Source organism: Osmia bicornis, chromosome 7, assembly GCF_907164935.1.
Source record: "Osmia bicornis bicornis chromosome 7, iOsmBic2.1, whole genome shotgun sequence".
Classification (NCBI taxonomy): domain Eukaryota; kingdom Metazoa; phylum Arthropoda; class Insecta; order Hymenoptera; family Megachilidae; genus Osmia; species Osmia bicornis.
Genome location: NC_060222.1, coordinates 11,164,151 through 11,185,350, shown reverse-complemented (window position 1 = coordinate 11,185,350; position 21,200 = coordinate 11,164,151).

Sequence of the window (21,200 nt, the reverse complement as noted above, 5' to 3'; positions counted from 1 at the left end):
TTGATATAAACGGTTAGGCAATAGGACTGGGCCACTACAGGCGAGGAGTTTCGTTTTGCTGCGTGGCGTTCCGAAGGAACGGAGGCAACGGTTCCATCCGAAAAATTTGTCGATTCATTGCTGTTGCATCGAAGGAAAGGTTCATGCGTTGGCACTTGACATAGCGTTTCGTGCCGTCACTTGGGTTTCAATTTATTTGAAATCTTGCGGTATTATTGGATTCATTTCAAAAGCGATGAAATTATTTATGAATTTAATCTAATTTAATTTAGACAAATTTTATCGTCTAAATATATTTAAACAGATCAATTATCTTCGGTGCTACGCTGTACATAAAAGAGCAATGTTAATAATCACCTGTGTGATTATTGAAAAAGGACAATGTTAATTTTCCAGAGATTTTTCCGTTGCCGAGTATCGAAAGTTCTATTGGTCTGTGATACGGAGGCGAAGGAACGGGCCGATCCGAAAATTGTCGGTTTCTTGTCGTTCAAAGGATTGGTTCGGAAACCACTTGAAACGTAAAAACAACATACCCAGGCGAAGGCCCGAAATGCTATGTCAATTGTTATTTTTCATTTTTTTCTTAAAAAACTGTTACCAAGATATTTGTGACGTTTTTCTGATTAAAATGATACCAAACACGATATGGTTTGGATAATTACACTAAAGAAACAGCATGCAGCAAATCGAAATTTCTCGCCTATAGGAGTTTATTTCAAGACACGAAGAACTATTGTCCGAGCCGTAGCACGCCGTGGCATGCAACGAGGCAACGTCTGCCTATTCAAAAGGGTTCGGAACGGTGATACGATACGGGCGTTTGATACTGGTGGATACCCGGCTTTAGAATGCCTGGCGATCAAAGAGGCTGTAAAATACTGGCAATATTGGCTGATAGGTAGAAAATTCACTATTTTTTCGGATCACAAACTGCTAGAAAAGATGAACATCAAAGCGAGAACTGATGAGGAATTAGGAGAGCTGACATACTTCCTATCATAGTACGACTTCGAGATCAAATACTCTCCAGGAAAGTACAACTTGGAAGCGGATTGTTTAAGCAGGAACCCTGCACTGCAACCAAACGAGAATGCGGAGGAAAGATTAAGAGTTGTAAACTTTATAAACCTAGAAAACATCGTAATCGACCAGGAGGAAAATGAAGAAGTACAGAACAAAAAGGATAAATTAATAAAGAAATATGGGGTGTACTACAAGAAAGTAAAAAAAACAGAGAAAATTGTGTTGTCAGAAAACTTCAGCTTGAAGCTTATCAAAGACGTTCATAGACGCTACTGCCATATAGGCATAAACCAAATGCGAAATAAAATAAACCAGCTACACACAGCAAAAAATCTGACGAAGAATATAAAAAAACTCTGCAGAAACTGCGAGATCTGCATAAGAAATAAGTCGAGAGGTCAGAATAAATTCGGTCTGATGTCTTATTTGGGTCCAGCCACAAATCCTTTTGACATAGTCTCCATAGATACGGTAGGAGGTTTTGGGGGATCGAGATCAACGAAAAAATACTTGCATCTGCTGGTCAACCACTTCACAAGATATGCATATATTTTTACGTCAAAAACGCAAAGTGCAAACGACTTCATAAAACTCGTCAAAAATGTATCGGACAACAACAATATTTATACCCAGGTATAAATTCTAAGGAATTTAAAAAATTTTTGCATGATAGAGACATACCAATGATCTTTACAGCTGTGAATTCGCCTTTCTTCAATGGCCTGAATGAAAGACGGAACCAAACACTGGTCAATAAAATCAGATGTAAGATCAACGAAGGAGAAAGAAAAAAATCAGCATGGACGACCATAGCACAAGAATGCACACAGAAGTACAACGAAACTGAACATTCGGTAACCGGATTCGCCCCAAAATATCTATTAGAAGGTACAGATATCAGGATTCTACCAAAAGAACTGAAACAGGAAACAACCAACGATTTAATAACAGACAGGAAAATAGCACTGAGAAACTCAATAAGATCACACAATTATAACAAAAACCGATTCGACAGACACAGGAAAGGACATGATTTCAACATAGGCGACTGGGTATACGTCGAAAATGGAAATAAACTGAATAGAAAGAAACTGGACGAATTAAAAATCGGACCGTATCAAATACTGGACAAAATATCAACATCAATATACAGGATAGATACAGGACACAGAAAACCCGAATCGAATCTATTCCACATAACAAAACTTATTCCGGCCCTTAGCGTAACTAACGAAAAGAAAAAATGAAAAGGAATAATGTTAAACATGATATCGTCCCGTTAGTACCGTCTTCCCGGGGGGGGGGGGGGGGGGGTAAAGAAAATGTACTTCTCTAATTTAAATACTGCCGCGCTGCCGCGAGTGCTGATAGGAGAGATTACAGAACATACGGGAGAAGAACAAAGAGAGAATTAGGCTGCACGTGGCTAACGTACATTTATAAGTGATTAGGAATTAATTGTAACTAATAACACTAAATGTCGTTTCTTTTATTACAGATAGGAACGTTGTAAATAATGTAAAAAGATAGATAACGTAGAAAATGTAAATAGCGAAATATAATCTTTTATAAGGTTTTTGAGGCTTCCGCGGTTCGATTCTGAATAAGACTTAGCTTCCGGGATGGAGCCGCATTGTTTGACGGTTTGTTGCCGACGTTTCGCAAACATTACAGTATGCTTCATCAGGGCGAGATACAACCTGATACTGGTTGCTCCCGTACAGGGTGTCCCTATTTAACCTGAACTGGAGTCGCTGTAGTGTGACGTTCCAATTGAGTGGAGATGACCAATCGGGTGGCTGTTTTTAATTGACTGGCCAGTTCAGGTTAAATAGGGACACCCTGTACGGGAGCAACCAGTATCAGGTTGTATCTCGCCCTGATGAAGCATACTGTAATGTTTGCGAAACGTCGGCAACAAACCGTCAAACAACGCGGCTCCATCCCGGAAGCTAAGTCTTATTTATAATCTTTTATTACAGAGAAACTCAGTGGTGTTTAATTGATTGGTGCCAATTCCCCTAATTAACTAACAACACATTATATATGCTTAGGAATAGAAGTGATATGCTGAGTTGTTTCAAGGAATATGTGCAAATGGTCCAAGCTAAATTTAATTTAAAAATATCAGTGCTACGATGTGATAACGGTAGAGAATATACATCAAATGATCTCAAAGTGTTTTGTAAGGAGAATGGTACACATATTGACTATACGGTACCATATACGTCTGAGCTGAATGGAAAGGCAGAGAGATTTAATAGAAGCCTTGTGGATAAAGCGCGTGCAATGATAGAAGAAGCTAATATGCCCAAAAGATTTTGGAACGAGGCCATAAGGGTTAGTGCATAACCTCTTAAACCGTAGCTCTAGTGCAGGCAATGAAGACAATGAAACTCCAGCAAGCATATGGTACGACAAAAAACCAAACGTCAGTAATTTAAGAGTGTTTGGCTCAATAGCGTTTGCTCATATACCAAACGAGTTGCGAACAAAATTCGATTCAAAATCTGAAAAATGTATAATGATTGGCTACAATAATACGGGATATAGGTTATGGAGTATCAAGAAACGAAAGGTAATAAGTGCCAGAGATGTTGTGTTTAATGAAAAAAAATTCTATTTTAAAGGGAATGTAGCTCACATTGATTCTGAAATGGATGAAGAAACACATTGTGATAAAGAGGTGGAAAATGAAGAAAGACATTGCGATGAAGAGAGAGAACATTGTAATCGAACTTTTTACCTCTTTTGCGAGGTGTCCGTGTATCGATGTTTCCGAGAACCTTCGATACGCAGAGACCTTCAGCAATTATTTCTCCAGGAGTGGGTTTGAGTTTTTTTCCAAATTATCAAAGGCGGAAAATGGGACGTTAGCAAGAAAATTAGACGTATTTATAGATGAAAATATATCACAGTTTATTCTGTTGATGAGAGCAGAAATGAATTCTCTATTTATGGTTATTCTCCTTACTTATTGACAAGAAATTTCTATATATAGATTGCCGAAATTTAACTCATATAAGAAACGTATATTCCGAACAAACAATCGTGATAGACAGCAAAACCGCCGGTAAACACGTAACGTATCGCGAGGACGCACGGCGCTGTAGATGTGATAGACAATATTACAGCTCGCATATAAGACGAACTTAAATAGCGGCGGAGTTTGGATTTAACGCTTTATAAAATATGTAGGTATAGGAAATCCCTTAGATTCAACTCGCTCAAGTCTCTTATTGTTGGCACTTGAAAGAATAATTGTAGATACGTGGTCCGGCAAATTATTCACAATCCTTCAAATAAGATGTAGAAACCATTGGAAAATATAATCCAAAAAAATCCAGGAGGCAGTGACTCACAGGAATATTTCCACGTCTTGAGCGTGTGATTGTAAGGAGGTTGACACAATCGTTAATAAATTGTCGTATAAATGAAACGGAGGAAGGATCTGTGTGAGGGACGATGTCCCGTTAACAGATATCGCCGCTGTCAGATACCAACAATTGTTACTTGAAAATAAAAGGAAAAGAGGAAGATATATATAGATATTGATAAAAAATATATATATGTAAGTTTGGGACTAGTCCAAACTGTAAAGCGACACACCAGATGTCGCCCGCGGGACACTCTTGCCAAGCTCAAGGCGTGCGGTCATTACGCGAGTGAGTGGGAACCACGTGAGACGAGCAACACGTGGAGAGACGTTAATAACTGTATGGCGCTTGCCGCTGAGTGTGATAACAAGTGTTGTTAACAATTATAATAGACTCAAGTTACACTTGTTGTTGATTCAGGTAACCGGCGTACAATCTTGAGTTACAATTATAGTTATTGTTCGTATATCTGTAACCAATCTAAATATATTCACAGTTATTACTAGCATCAACCGCAGTAATCGTTTGGAACGTCGACACCTAATCCATAAGATAAAGAATTATCTTATATATATATATATATATAGATATGTATATAGAACGTCAATGATATAAATGATATTATTTGGTTATTTTGCTTTAAAATTACTTTAACTTTACTTTAAGAACTTTACTAAAAAATTATATATACAGGGTGGCCCACATAACTCTTAACAGCTCAATATCTCGAAAACTATGACATCGATTTTAAAGTTCTTGGTCTCAAATTGCATGGATCTGAAGGGCCTTACTAACTACATAACCATGAAGTAGCCCACCCTTTTTCTTTAATGGGGGGCGGGGGTACCTTTATAATTTTAAATGGAACCCCCGATAAAACGTTACATATTTAGATTCTACAGGAAAAAACAAGTATATTTTGTCTGAAACATTTTTTGGTCAGATATTTCCATGATGAGATTATAACAGTTTGAAGTTTCGACTTGTAGGTACTTCCTTGTAGGTACAATTCTTGAATTTGACTCAGTTATCCATGAAAACGTTCTCATCGTCAGTACGATGATTTAAATAACATTTTTCGCATGATGCGGTGCTATGCGAAGTTGGCACCTCATATTTTCAAAATGCTATTTTTTCAGGTATTTCGCCGGAACTATTTCTAAAACCTATCAGGAACTATAGAACTATTGCGGGTGCAAATAGAACTGTTGCTAAAAGTTTTGTTTTTTGAAAATGAGGTGCTAATTTCACAGACGCATTTCAATAATGCTATTTCCGAGCGCTTCAAGTAGGTACCTACAAGTCGAAACTTTAAACTGTTATAATCTCATCATGGAAATATCTGACAAAAAAATGTTTCAGACGAAATTTACTTGTTTTTTCCTGTAGAATCTAAATATGTAACGTTTTATAAGGGGTTCCATTTAAAATTATAAAGGTACCCCCGCCCCCCATTAAAGAAGAAGTGGGGGCCATTTCATGTTTATATAGTTAGAAAGGCCCTTCAGATCCATGCAATTTAAGACTAAGAACTTTAAAATCGATGTCATAGTTTTCGAGATATTGAGCTATTAAGAGTTATGTGGGCCACCCTGTATATATATATTGTACCTTTATAAAATGACTCTGTCCTTCCGACTTTCGAGAGTTCGTTTAACTAAATCGATTAGGAATGCCGTGAATCTGCTTGATTTAACGACTCCTCTGTTTGAGGCGCATACAATTTATCTGCGACGCAAGTGGCTTACTTAATGAACACAAGTCGGTTTTGACTTTACAAAATTGTACCGTTTTCGCGTAACGATTCAGTGATTTCGTGATCTACCCGTAAGCCGGTTGGAACGAGAGTGTCGATCCTTAAATCGACATCTAGATCGCTCAATCCTACGCATGGTGGGGAAAACCCCTTCTCTACGCACAAATCGCAAATAGGGAAGGGATGCGTAGGCCACGCCGCTTCTCTCGATACTCTTTCGATGGATAATATCCATTTCTACCTTATCTATGTGACCTGAGTAATACGTACGGTTACAACATGAAGAAACATATTGCAATGAAGATATAGAAAAGGGACCATCAAAGAAAAATCAAAGTAGAACCAAACGAGTAGCGAAATTACCGGAAAGATATAGCGACTATGAATTATATATGGCGTTCAATGCAATGTCGTTTATACAGGAAGTCCCAAGCAAAGTAGAAGAGTTAAAGGATAGAAGAGATGAAAAATTCTGGAGAGAAGCTATGCACAGAGAGATCAGCTCAATAGAGAAGAATAAAACATGTAAAGAAGTGAACATGAAAGATGATGTAGAAATATTAGAAACAAGATGGGTGTTTGCTTTGAAACCGCTGGAAAAGAATATAAAAGATAAGTTTAAAGTTCGATTGGTAGTAAGAGGTTTTGCTCAAATAAATTCTTTTGATTATGATAGTATATATTCCCCTATTGCAAGAATGACAACGGTTCGAACATTGTTATCAGTTGGAAATCAACTCAAATACTATTTTAAACAACTAGATGTTAAAACAGCGTTCCTGAACGGCGAGTTAAAAGAGGACATATATGTATATATCCCCCAGATACTAAAGTTAAATAAAGCACTCTATGTGCTTAAACAGTCATCAAGATGCTGGAATGATAAGTTTAATCAATTTTTGTTAAATTACGGGTTTATTAGGTCAAATAATGACTATTGTTTATACTCAGACTTTCAAGTGCAGTATTGTGTATCTATTATTATATGTAGATGATATTATATTAGCAGGATCGAACTTAGAGAAAATAGAGGAATGTAAAAGTGGCTTGTTATAAGAGTTTGAAATGAAGGACAAAGGTGACTTAAGATATTTCCTAGAATTAGAGATTGATTATAATAGAGATTTATGTGTTTTAAAGATTAGCCAAGAGCATTATCTGAGAGGAATATTAAAGCGTTTTAAGTTTGAAAATTGCAGTGCGTGCGCAACACCCATGGACCCAAAGTTAAGATTAGATTCAAGCAAGAATGATAATAAACCCAAACCAGTTAAGGAACTGATAGGATGCCTAATGTATTTAATGTTAGGATCAAGACCAGACATAAGTTTTGTAATCAATTATTTTAGCAGATTTCAGGATAGAAATTCGAGCGAAGTGTGGACACACTTAAAGAGAGTACTATAAGATACTTAAAAGGTTCCATGAGTGTTGGATTGGTTTATAAAAGACGTGAAAATGCGTTACCACTTGTATGTTATGTGGATTCTGATTGGGCAAAGGATGTACAGGATAAGAAATCTGTATCTGGCTATCTGATAATGGTTTTTGGTAACGTTGTTGCATGGGTAACAAGGAAGCAAAACTGTGTTGCCCTATCTAGCACTGAATCAGAATTGGTTGTACAGCAGTACAAGACTGCTTATGATTTAAGAAGTTAATCAAAGATATGAAATTAGAAGTATCATATTTTAAAGTTTTTGAGGACAATCAGGCGTGCATATCTTTAATTAAAAACCCAGAAAATAATAAAAGAGTGAAGCACATTGACTTAAAGTACAATTTCATTTACGATATCTGGAAAAATAAAGAGTTTGTAATCGAATATATTGTTGGAAGACCAACATTTGATTACGATAACCCTACGAACTCACTGCCGGATATTCCACCATTCTATGCCAATAATTCGTCGAACTCACTGCCGGATATCCCACCATCCAATACCAATAATTCTTTGAACTCTAGGCCGGATGTCCCACCATCCAATTCCGCGATCTCCGACTCATCAGCGATAGTCTTACCTCCGTTCTCACGCATCAAGAGTTAGAGTCATCCTCCCCCACTAAGCGAAGAAGACATATATATACATCGTGACAATAGGTCAGGAGCGAATTCAAGATTCAATCACCAACCAAAGTACTCGCGTTATTCCACTGCGTATTTCCGATTCACTGTAAATTGCATTAAGTTGAGTTCGGCGTGCCACGAGGAACCTTTGAATAAACTTTTATATTATAAAAAGCAATCGTTTCTTCACCCGGATCCCAACATAAATTTTGGTGTCAGAAGTGGGATTGTGTCCAACAGTTACATTACAGCTGTTAATACGGAGCAATATTCCGCACTGTGTGTAATTGCCAATTTCAATTGGAAAGTTGGACACATCCAAAGTAATTTCGTGAAGAAGAAGCTACATCCCGGTAAGGAAACACTGGATCTGACGAACCAGCACCGAGGGTAGACAGCAGTGGAAGAAAACAACGTAAGTACCATCCAGACTTGCAATAAATCTTGATTTCCCGACCATAATCCATCGTTTCATATCGTTCTTGTGAAGTGTAGGCATATATAATTATATCTAAATGGTTGAAACAGAAACGACGGTACATTCCGCAGGGCAGTCTCCAACTCTTTCACTAGAATTTTTAATCAAATTAATACCGGATACGTTTGATGGTGATAGATATAAATTACGAAGTTTTATAAAGCAAGTAGATTCAGCTTTCGAATTAGCCAAACCTTCTCAATTTCAACCGCTCTTGTTTTTCGTGAAAAGCAGAATCACAGGAAAGGCAAGAGAACAATTAGATGTTCACTGTAATCTAACGACATGGACAGAAATATCTGAATTATTAATAAATATGTATCAGGATAAGAAAAGTCTTGATCAATTATTAGAAGAATTGAATAGCATGAAACAGGAACGCCACGAAAACGTTAGTCAATTTTATCAACGTTTAGAAGAGCTAACTTCAAGAATTTTAGGAATCCTTCATTCAACTGACCCAATGGTTGATACACTCGCGGGTAGATTAGCTATGATCAATGATATTACTTTAAATAGATTTGTGTATCACTCGCATCCGCAGATATCGCAAATGTTGAGATATCGCGAATTTAAAACAATTAGTCAAGCGTTCACGGCCGCGGTGTGCGAAGAAAAAGCATTACGCTTAACGTACACCACACAAGTTTGTAGGACTTGTAATAAGAATGGTCATACCGCTCAAGAATGTTATAGGAATAGAAAACCACAGTTTGCGTTTACTTCAAATTATAACCATTTTCAAAATACTAGTCGAATTCCTCCGTATCGTCAAAATCCTGTTCCGAATCGTGCTCCAATTCAAAGAATGAATAACACTCCTAAGTCGAATGTACAATGCAATTACTGTAAAAGATTCGGTCATGTAATAAACGAATGTCGGAAACGAGAATATAATAATTCCCAACGAGCGATGCAGAATCGACCTTCAACGAGTACCTTACCGTTCGAAAGACGAAACGTACATTTTGAGCAGCATAATTTTCGCGATCCCCGTCAACAACCCAATCCTCCGATCACAAACGAGCAGAATCCGCAATCAACAATGAATTCCATCAATCACGTCAGCCAAGATTTCGAGAAATTCCTAATATAACAATTTTCATTTCATCTGATACCAATGAGCTTAATTACGTATCGTTCGAATCAAAACAGGCAAATTCTGAGGACAAAATCTTGAAACTCCTAGTTGATTCTGGCGCTTCTATTTCATTAATAAAAGCTTCTAGCTTAAACAATTATGACATCACTGATCCAGTTCCAGTATCATTAAATGGCATTTCTCTTAATTCTCCAGTAATAAGTTTAGGGCAAACAAATGTTGAGTTGAAAATTCGTAACAACAAAATAGATACACAATTTCATGTAATAGATTCTCTTACAAATATCCCTTTTGATGGACTGATAGGCAACGATTTCCTTCGTTCGTTAGACTGCAAAATTGATTATGAGCAGTCGACGATATCTATTAAAAACATTCCATTTCCAATCCCGTTAGGTTACAATGTACCCCAAGCATCCGCATCTGAAATAACCTTAAATCCAAGAAGTGAAACAATTATTTTTATTAAAGTCCAAAATCCTCATAATTTAAGCGAAGGGATAGTTTCGTCTCAAGAATTAAACACAGATCGCAATATACTCATTCCAAATGCAATTGTCAAAGTAATCGATGGAAATCAGTCATTAATTAGCATAGTAAATACGTCGCATCTGAGTAAACGAATCCCTATTCCAGAATTATCATTAGAACCCCTACCGCGAGAAGGAAGAATTTATCAGTTAGCTCCAAATCAAAGTAGCAATAAGTTAGATAACAGATTACGAGTCTTAAACGAACACTTACGTCTGAATCACTTAAATTCCGAAGAACAGTCATCGATAAAATCTATCTGCACCGAATTTAACGATATTTTTCATCTACCGACTGACGCACTAACGAAAACCACAGTATGTACAATGAGTCCCATCGAAGTTGTCGCAGTGAAGTTGGCGTGCTAACGCATTCACGCCGCGGCGGCGTTAGCGCGCCAACTTCACTGCGACAACTTCGATGGGACTGAGTGTACACATGAAATTAAAACGATAGATGAGCAACCCGTACACGTTAAGAATTACAGATATCCCGAAATACATAAAAAGGAAGTCGATAAGCAAATAGAGACAATGTTAAAGCAGGGAATAATCAAACCTTCAACAAGCCCGTGGTCGAGTCCTCTCTGGATAGTCCCAAAAAAACTTGACGCGTCCGGTGAACGCAAATGGCGAATAGTGGTTGATTATAGAAGGCTGAATGAGAAGACTATTGGTGACGCATATCCTCTTCCGAATATCGAGGATATTTTGGATCAATTAGGACATGCGATATATTTCACCATATTAGATCTCGCGAGCGGCTATCATCAAATCCCTATGAATCCTTGTGATGCACCGAAAACCGCGTTTAGTACTCCAAGCGGACATTTTGAATTCACACGTATGCCTTTCGGGCTCAAAAATGCTCCGGCCCGGTTCCAACGTATGATGAACAGTGTTTTATCCGGATTAAATAATCGTCAATGTTTAGTTTATATAGACGACATGATCATATACGGTTCAAGTTTAGAAGATCATAATAGAAAATTAAAAAACATCTTTTCCAGACTTCGTGAAAACAATCTCAAGTTGCAGCCAAATAAATGCGAATTTCTAAAAAAGTCTTGTGAATTCTTAGGTCATGTAGTTTCGGATAAGGGCGTAGAACCTAACAAAAAGAAGGTTGAAGCAATTAATGATATGTCGCGTCCGTCGAATGTAAAGCATATAAAAATGTTCTTGGGCATGGTTGGTTACTACCGCAAATTCATTCCAAATTTTTCTACCATCGCGAAACCTCTGACAATGTTACTAAAAAAGGATCAAACTTTTGTATGGTCTCGTGAGCAAGAAGAAGCGTTTAATATGTTGAAACAGAAGTTAGTACAAAAACCCTTGCTTCAGTATCCCGATTTCTCGAAAACCTTTATTTTAACTTGCGACGCATCTAACGTGGGAATTGGGGCAGTACTTTCACAGATAACGGACGACAAAGATTTACCAATTGCATACTATTCACGTACACTAAATAAAGCAGAACAGAATTATTCAACTACTGAAAGAGAACTATTGGCAATCGTAAATTCAATAGAACATTTTCGACCTTACCTATACGGACGTACGTTTACGATATACACGGACCATAGACCATTACAATGGTTATTTAATTGTAAAAATCCGACATCTAAATTAGTTAGATGGCGATTACGCCTAAACGAATACCAATATGAAATCAAGTACAAGCCAGGTCGTGTAAATTCTAATGCAGACGGACTTTCGCGTCTTCCTTTAGAAGAAAAAGCAGTAAATATTAGCACTCAAAATCAAGCTACTTATCAAGATTTTATTAAATTCCATTATGAGAATCAGGAGCTAATAACGTATGAAAATGAAACTAAATCATTAGCTAATATCAGGGATCCTATAATATTATTATGGTCACAGGATTTAGATGAAAGCAACCAGTACTCCGATTATATCCTTTCAAATTTTGATGTATCCGAAATAAAACCTAGTATTAATGGGTTATATAAACTTGAAAATAAAACTCAAACAGTATACTTACTTTTCGCGATGAATTTACACTTTGACAAACTTGAATATAAGAACATATTTTCATCCTTAATAAATCTAAAAGCAACCATACAAGACACTAAATTCGTTTTTGTACTTCCGGAAAAACATCCTAATATTAAAACATCCCTTCTATATGTAATGTTGAGGTTCATTTTTACTGAGACCGAAATTAAAATTCTTAATAAATCTAAAATTATTCCTAGAAATCGTCAAGAAATAGAAAAGATACTAGAGGAGAATCATGCCAGTAAATTATCAGGACATAGTGGGTTTCAAAGAACGTATTCTAGAATCAAAGAAGCATATTGTTGGCCAGGAATGAAAACAGATGTAAGAAAATATATTAAACAATGTCAGTCGTGTCAGTTAAATAAAACAAATTTTAAGCCAACAAAACAACCAATGGAAATTACCACAACCGCAGAAAAACCATTTGATAGATTAGCCATTGATATAGCAGGACCATTACCTTTAACGGAACAAGGAAATAGATTCATTTTAACAGCTCAGGATGATTTAACAAAATTTTGTATTGCAGAACCTATTCCTAACCATGAGGCCGAAACCGTAGCAAAAATCCTAACTAAGATATTTATGCATTATGGTATACCTAAATCATTCCTATCAGATCAGGGAACCGATTTTATGTCAGGTTTAATAAAAAACTTAAGTAACCTTTTTAAAACTAAACATATATCCACTACACCTTACCACCCCCAGACAAACGGTGCACTTGAAAGATACCATCTAACATTAAAAGATTACCTGAAACATTATATTAAGCCGAATCAAACAGATTGGGACGAATATATACAGTTCGCGATATTTAGCTATAACACGTCAATTCATAAATCTACTAATTATACCCCTTATGAACTTTTATTCGGTAACAAACCCTATTTACCCTCATCCATCATTCAAGAACCACAATTCCATTATACATATGATGACTATATTCGCTCATTACAACATAAATTGAACACTTCATTTAAAATAGCTCGTGATAAGATATTAGCCTCCAAAACAAAAAGCAAAGAATACTATGACAAGAAAAACAATCCTGTTGTATTCAAACAAAACGATCTTGTGTGCATTTATCAACAGCAAACTAAACCAGGTCAAAGTAAAAAGTTAGCCCCTAATTTTAAGGGTCCGTATAAAATAACGAAAATCTTCCCTAATAAAACAGTAGAAATTCAAATCGGCAAAAAGAAACAAACATATCATACTAACCTTCTAAAACACTATTTTTCAGATGAATCAGACACTCTGGATACTCCTCACACTTCCAATCCTAGCAACCAGCCGTTATTTCTCTAACACTCCGTTTACCCATTCAAGTGGAATATTTTATAATAAATTAGGAATCGCACAAATTTCAAATACTAAATTAACGTTACTAACACACATAAACATTACCTATCTCAAGGAAGCTCGACTAATATTACAAAACACATATCTAAAGTCTCAAAATTTTTGCACAGCTAGATTTCTGAACGAGGCAAATTATAATCATGTAAACTATCATTGCGAACAAACCTTAAACGTTATAAGAGATGAACTAAAGAACATAGATTCCAAACACGAAATATTGTATCAATTGGCAGGTCAAGAAAGTAATAAACGTAAACGTCGCGGCTTAATGAATGGCGTATCTTATGCTCTCAATTGGCTTTTTGGTACTCCTGATGCAGATGATGCACAATATTATACGGATAGTATTAATATGTTAGTAAATAATAATAAGCAGACGCAAACTTTATTAAAATCTCAAATTCAGATTATTTCTGGTACGATACGAAATTTTAATCAATCATTAACTGCACTAAAAGCTAATGAAGATATTTTGAACACTAACATAAATCGAATCAACAAATTCATGACTCAAACAAGATTATATATAACACAATTGGAAGGTCAAGCTTTAATAGGACAACAGATCGCAACGTTATTGTCTCTAAGTAATACTATTTCGCAGGAATATAATAAATACATAGAAGCAATAAATCTTGGAAGACACAACATTTTATCACCATTAATCGTAACGCCTGAAATTCTGCTGAAGGAGTTGACCTCCTACAAAGGAGAATATGAATTAGTAGTATCCCCTAACCTCGAGACATTGCCGATATTTTATAATATGTTAGATTTACAATTAATTCCGTCGAACGACCTTATTATATTCGCCTTAAAATATCCACTGGTAACAAGAACGACATTCGATCTTTATCATTTAATTCCACTTCCCGTTCAATTTCAAAATACCTCCTTCTTTTCGTACATCTCTCCCAAACAACCCTATCTAATCATTTCCCAACCCAAGACTCATTTTTCCCTTCTACAAGATTTAAAAAGTTGCATTATGTATCTGGATGGGAAATACGTCTGCATGGACATCCACACGAGGAAATCAGCCGAGCAACCCACTTGCGAAGCCCAGCTGTTGTCACCTCACATAGATAAAATACCGGAAGATTGTGATACGAAGACCATCAGAGCCAGCATCGAGACATGGACGTACATCCAAAACAACCATTGGATATACGTTTTGCAAAAACCAACCACTGTAACTATTCTTTGCCGTGAAGACAAAGACCATATGGAGGACATAGTTCTACACCAGACAGGTATACTGTATCTAGAAAGTCAATGCAAAGGGTACAGCAATATCTACCTCTTGGAACCAACAAAGCAGACCAAGAGGAACATCACCCATTACGCACCTCCAATTAGTATAGTGGACAGTGATTGCTGTGTTGTAAATATAGACAAAGTTAAAATTGATGCGGCACATTTGGAACCAGTAAAACTTACAAACATAGACTTATCCGATTTTAAATATGCGAATAAGAAACTAAATGAACTTGATCAAATTCTAACTCATAATCTAAACGAACCATTTATTGTTACTCACACTCGATGGTATACAATCGCCATAGGAATAATAGCTGCTATTCTAATAACTGTAATTTGTATAAAATGTTGTCGTTGGTGTGGCTGCCTAAGATTACTACAAAGATTTTTCTGTTTTACGAAAAACCCAAACAACGGGGAAAGTGTACCACCTATGATAAGAAATTTTATTAATTGTAACTCCGATTCAAACATTCGTAGCGACTACCGAGAAACATCAAGGGACGTAGTCACGTATAGCAATAGAAGACGGGCTGCTGGAATTGGCAGTATCAGCTCAACCGAAGACAGTGAGGGAAGCCGAACACCACCACCCATATGTAGTCCTACAGCCAGAAACTATTACAGAGGAAACCTACGCAAAAGTACCACACCAATGTAAAGATGTTTAGCATAAACCTAATAGTTAAGTTTTAATAATTAAAATCATAATTCAGACTCTTAAATAGCTATTAGAAAACTCTTATGATAATCAAATTATTATTGCGATATAATCAAAATATCATATATGTATATCCATATCTATATATACGTTTGTACTAGTAGTTTGCAAGTTTAAAGATAAATGTTACATATAATTAATACTAACGGCGAACTCAACCAAACTATTGAATTGTATAAGGTATATTTTAAATTGAATTCTAACGAATTCAATCTTTTATGGGGGAAGGTGTTGGAAGACCAACATTTGATTACGATAACCCTACGAACTCACTGCCGGATATTCCACCATTCTATGCCAACAATTCGTCGAACTCACTGCCGGATATCCCACCATCCAATACCAATAATTCGTTGAACTCTAGGCCGGATGTCCCACCATCCAATTCCGCGATCTCCGACTCATCAGCGATAGTCTTACCTCCGTTCTCACGCATCAAGAGTTAGAGTCATCCTCCCCCACTAAGCGAAGAAGACATATATATACATCGTGACAATAGGTCAGGAGCGAATTCAAGATTCAATCACCAACCAAAGTACTCGCGTTATTCCACTGCGTATTTCCGATTCACTGTAAATTGCGTTAAGTTGAGTTCGGCGTGCCACGAGGAACCTTTGAATAAACTTTTATATTTTAAAAAGCAATCGTTTCTTCACCCGGATCCCAACAATATAAACACAAGATTTCAATTAGCGGATATGCTGATAAAAGGCCTCGGTAAAGTTCAGTTCTATTCAAGTTTTGAGGATATAGGCTTGCAAGCAAGAGAGGGTTAAATGTTAAGTTAATGTATAATTAAAATTAAGCGATTTATAATAAGTTTTTGTATTTTTGTACCAAAGAGCGTATTGTGAAATGAGATATAAAAAGCGATAAGAGAGGGCACAGCCGACTCTAGTACTAGTCATGCTGAACAACGTGGCAACACCGCTCACGTGACAATCGGGAGTCCTATTTTCAAAAACAGAGTCCTGTGCTCGGAATTGTAATTACCGTCTTTTTTAATTAAAAGCTGTAGTAATATACGCTATTTTATATTAATTATGTATAAACATTACATAAACGTTGCAACTATGGCAAGTAGAAGTGATGTGGTAGTATAAAATTGTTATAAATGTGATATAAATTTTGTGTACTCTCGAAGTAGTTTGGTGTTGTGAAGCATGATATTTGAAATATTTACAGTGGTTTCAAGAAAATTTAGGTATGAAGCAAAATGAAACCATCTTTGGATCAAATTGAAACATTTAAGAATTGATAAACGTGTATATAAGAGAATAAAAACCTTGAAACAAGCGAAATTATTGGAACGAAACCAAAGGGGTTATGTGAAATCCAGAGAGTAGCCGAGAAACTGACGACGTTGATTGACTGGGATTCTGGGAGTCCGGGAGGCAGATAGAGTAGGGTAGATGTTGATATATTCGGACCGGCCTCCCGCGGTGTTGCCATTTTTACTTTAGCACGGCTAGTACTAGAGTCGGCTGTGGAGAGGGTGTTGAGAATAGTTATTTATTATAGTTGGTAACGCTATTTGGGTCCTATTGTGGTGTGATAGAGGGTGTTGCGCTTTACCCCCGTGTTTTATTTTCCCTAAGTTACTAGATCAAAAATATAAAAAGAAACCGTTACTCTTTGATTGCGTCGCTGATGAAACGAACGAACAAAAGTAAGCAAACGTTTTGTAATCTACATTTATAATAAACATCATCACAAACTATATCGTGTTTGGTATCATTTTAATCATAAAAATCTCTCCAATGCGCTAGTAAAAGTTTCAATGAGAAAAAGTCAAAAATAAAAAAGTTTTATAATTTGTGACGATTTATCCCCGCCGGTGGGTGCCGACTCAGTCGGTTGGCCGGGGGACTCGAGAATGTGTAAGTTGAGACCAGCGTGTATATGTATAAAGGGGCTTTATTAATGATATATGTACAAGCACTTATCCTACGTCCCTAGGGATCCTTACAGTCTAATCGCGTTCTTATTGCTAACGGCTTACGGCTACGCGGCTTATATCTACGGCTTATGAACTAACGGCGCGGTTCGGTCCGGCGCGGGTACGGGCCGGCGTGGTGGTTCGGCGCGGTCACGGTCCGGCGGTTCGGTTCGGTAGCAGGAATGCTAGGTACAGTAAAACCTGGATAAATGCAACGAAAGAATGCTTGGATAAGTGCAACATCGCTATCCCCTTCACTTGGGGGGATCCCCCTAGGCGAACCGAGCCGCTCGACGAGGAAACCGTGTAATATGATCCGACCGTAATATCGGTGTAACTAATACTAATTGAGCGATAAAACTTTTTTATTTTTAACTTTTTCTTAATGAAACTTTTACTAACGCATTTGTGAGATTTTTCTAATTAAAATGACACCAAACACGATATAGTTTGAATTATATTTATAAACAATAGTAATCGAATAAACAACATAGAATTGACACCACGACTGAATATAAATGATGTCGGCTGAATACAAAAGATGTGTACGGACTCAGAATCGGCATGTCGGCTGAATAGAAAACATGTGGACGGACACAGAATCGGCATGTCGGCTGAATACAAAACATGTGTACGGACGCAGAATCGACACTTCGCTTGGATAAATGCAACATTAAATGCCCAGAATCGCCACCTTGCCTGGATAAATGAAACCTTTGAAACCAGAGTCGACACCGCGACTGGTTTTGATTTCGATCTCTGTTGCTTTTCGCCAACCTTTAACATCAATTTTAGCAAGTAATTGTAATTGAAACTATATCGTGTTTGGTACCATTTTAATCAAAAAAATTTCACCAATGCGTTAGTAAAAGTTTCAATAAAAAAAAGTTAAAAATAAAAAAGTTTTATACTTCAATTAGTATTAGTCACACCGATACGTTTCGGCTCTTTCCTTTGATCATCGGACCTCTGTCTTTCCGCCACTGTCTGTCCCTTTCTACGTTCACGCTTGGCTGGTCGTCGCGTGTAACCCGAGATTCGACACCTCGCTTGGATAAATGCAACCACTGGGTCCCAATCTTGGTTGCATTTATCCAGGTTTTACTGTAGTTACGGAGTTAGATGTCACATCTGGAGCGAACGGTCGCGATGCGCGTCTTGTCCGTCCCGACAGTAGGGAGACCGTTGCTCCGGCGGACACCCGGCAAGCGTATGATCCGTCCCGGCGGTCAGGAAGCCGTCTGGGGTATCCCCGACAGTGGCTGGCGGAACAGTGATGCTTTCGGCGGCGGTCGCAAACGCGTCTCGTCGCCGAACACTGCTGGAGGAGAGAGTGTAAGGTATTCCAAGGCATCTCGCTCGGAGAACCGATCTGGCTTGACTCGGCTCGCACCGCGGTATATAGCTCCTCGCGAGGCCGTTTGCCTCGCGGGTTCGCGATCCGCGCGGTCGCCACCTAGTGCCGGCGTCAGTACTAGGCACGAGTCGGCCGCGGTACGGTTGCGGGCCCGCAGGTGCTCGCGAGTTCGCGGCCTTTATATATATCTCCTTACAAATTGAATTCGTATTAGTAACACCGATACGTTTCGGCTCCTCGCTTTGAATCCTTGGACCTCTCGCTCCTCCACTATCTGTCCCTTTCTACGTTCGCGTTTGGCTCGCTCCGCATGTAAACACAGAATCGACACCTCGGCTGGAATGCAACCACTGTGTCCCAATCTCGGTTGCATTTATATGAAATTACAACAAACGTAAATAATTTAAGCATCAAAAACTGCTAAAATGAATCTCAAATTTGAAAATAATGCTTTTATTTACTTTAAAATAGATTGTAACACATAATTCATATATACAGATGAAAAGAGGAAATCCAGAGGTATTTCAGGAAGTATAGCAAAAAAACAAGAAAAAATTTGAAGGATTGGGGGGATAAGGTAAAATGAGAAGATTAGTTCAGGTCAGCAAGTACCAGGGCTTTGACCCTGCCTTGTTGCTACAACGTTTCATAGCCTGTTGGAAGAGAGGATGGACCCAAAGTGATTGCATTATTGAGTTGAAGTATTCTGAGGGTGGCCAACAGGAGTCTTGGGTATTTACTAACAAAGAGCTCCTTATTGATGATGTGCATTTCCTGATAATCACTGTTCGGACACGGTTCAGAACCTTTGTCGATCGAGGGAGGTTTATGATCTCAAGAGGCCCAGCGCGTTCGTCGCCGGGAATAGCCCTTTGACTCGAAGGACGAGTCAAAGCAGGGCCTTTGTCTATTGGTTTTCGCTCGGTTCGGTCCTACGAAATCACGTGCAAGTCATAAATGACCTAATGGTTCCGCTGTCCCTCGTGCGTCATCGATAGAAGGAAGAAAGAAAGAAAGGACATTTCCAAATGCCACCCCTCTTATGCTAGAGTTTTCAGGCGAATTCCGGGTATTTTCTTGCTTGCCTTTTTAGTCGGCTAGAAGATTTCGGACAGTTCGGATCGCGGTCGTGACATGGTTAGTTCGCGAGTGCAAGAGCCGAATCTCTTTCGAATTTCGAATAATCGGATGTAGTTCGGATGTGACTATTGCAGTCACACCGACTACCCGTAGGGTTGGTTACATCACGTAACCACCCTGAATACTCGGATGTCGTTCGGATGTGACAATTGCGGTCACACCGACGACCCGTAAGGCTGGTTACATCACGTAACCGCCCTGATTACTCGGATGTCGTTCGGATGTCGACTATTGCAGTCGCACCGATGACCCGTAGGGTTGGTTACATCACGTAACCACCCTGACTACACATATTACAATCACATACAAGACACCCGTGGTCGTGACGACGACCCGGTAGAGTGGTTACTCCATGTAATTACTCTGATTCGTTATTATTGTTCAACACCTAATCGTGCTTACGAGCCGGAGAGCAATGGCTTCACACAATACAAAATACACGCAATCGTACTTATGAGCCGGAAAGCAATGGCTTCACTTGTGACTATTCTGATTTAAATACGACATAAGATAATATTACATGCGATCGCTCGCACCTCGCTTCAATTCGTTTTATTCTTAAATACATTTTTAAGAATCAGGGGTTTTTATGCCGTATGGCTTTTCCCCTTCGTTTTTGAGAGCCAATAAAATCAAATATTTCTGGCTCAATTATTATTAAATTTATTTATTAACCTACCTCATTCCTTATCTTAATCTGAACTACGGGACTTCTCCATGTTGGAGAGGTTTCGACGCTACAATCACATTCCTCAACAGAGGAGCTGTGGTACATAAAATACTACAGAAAAGCCAACCAATGTTTGTAGCTGCAATGCGAATGTTGTGTGGTAAGTATGGGATACAAACTGAAGATGTTGGGAGTAGTCGAGATAGGTCTAGGGCCTTAGGTCCTGATGTGATCACTCTGCCAAGAGTATGTGCTGTCTTTGCTCAAATGACAGTAACTCTTTATCACAGGGGTTATGGCAGACCATTGACCTCCTTTCCTCCTTTTCTTTCCTAGTACAAATTTTGATAGTTTCGTTTAGTCGATAAGTCGATAATTTCGTTT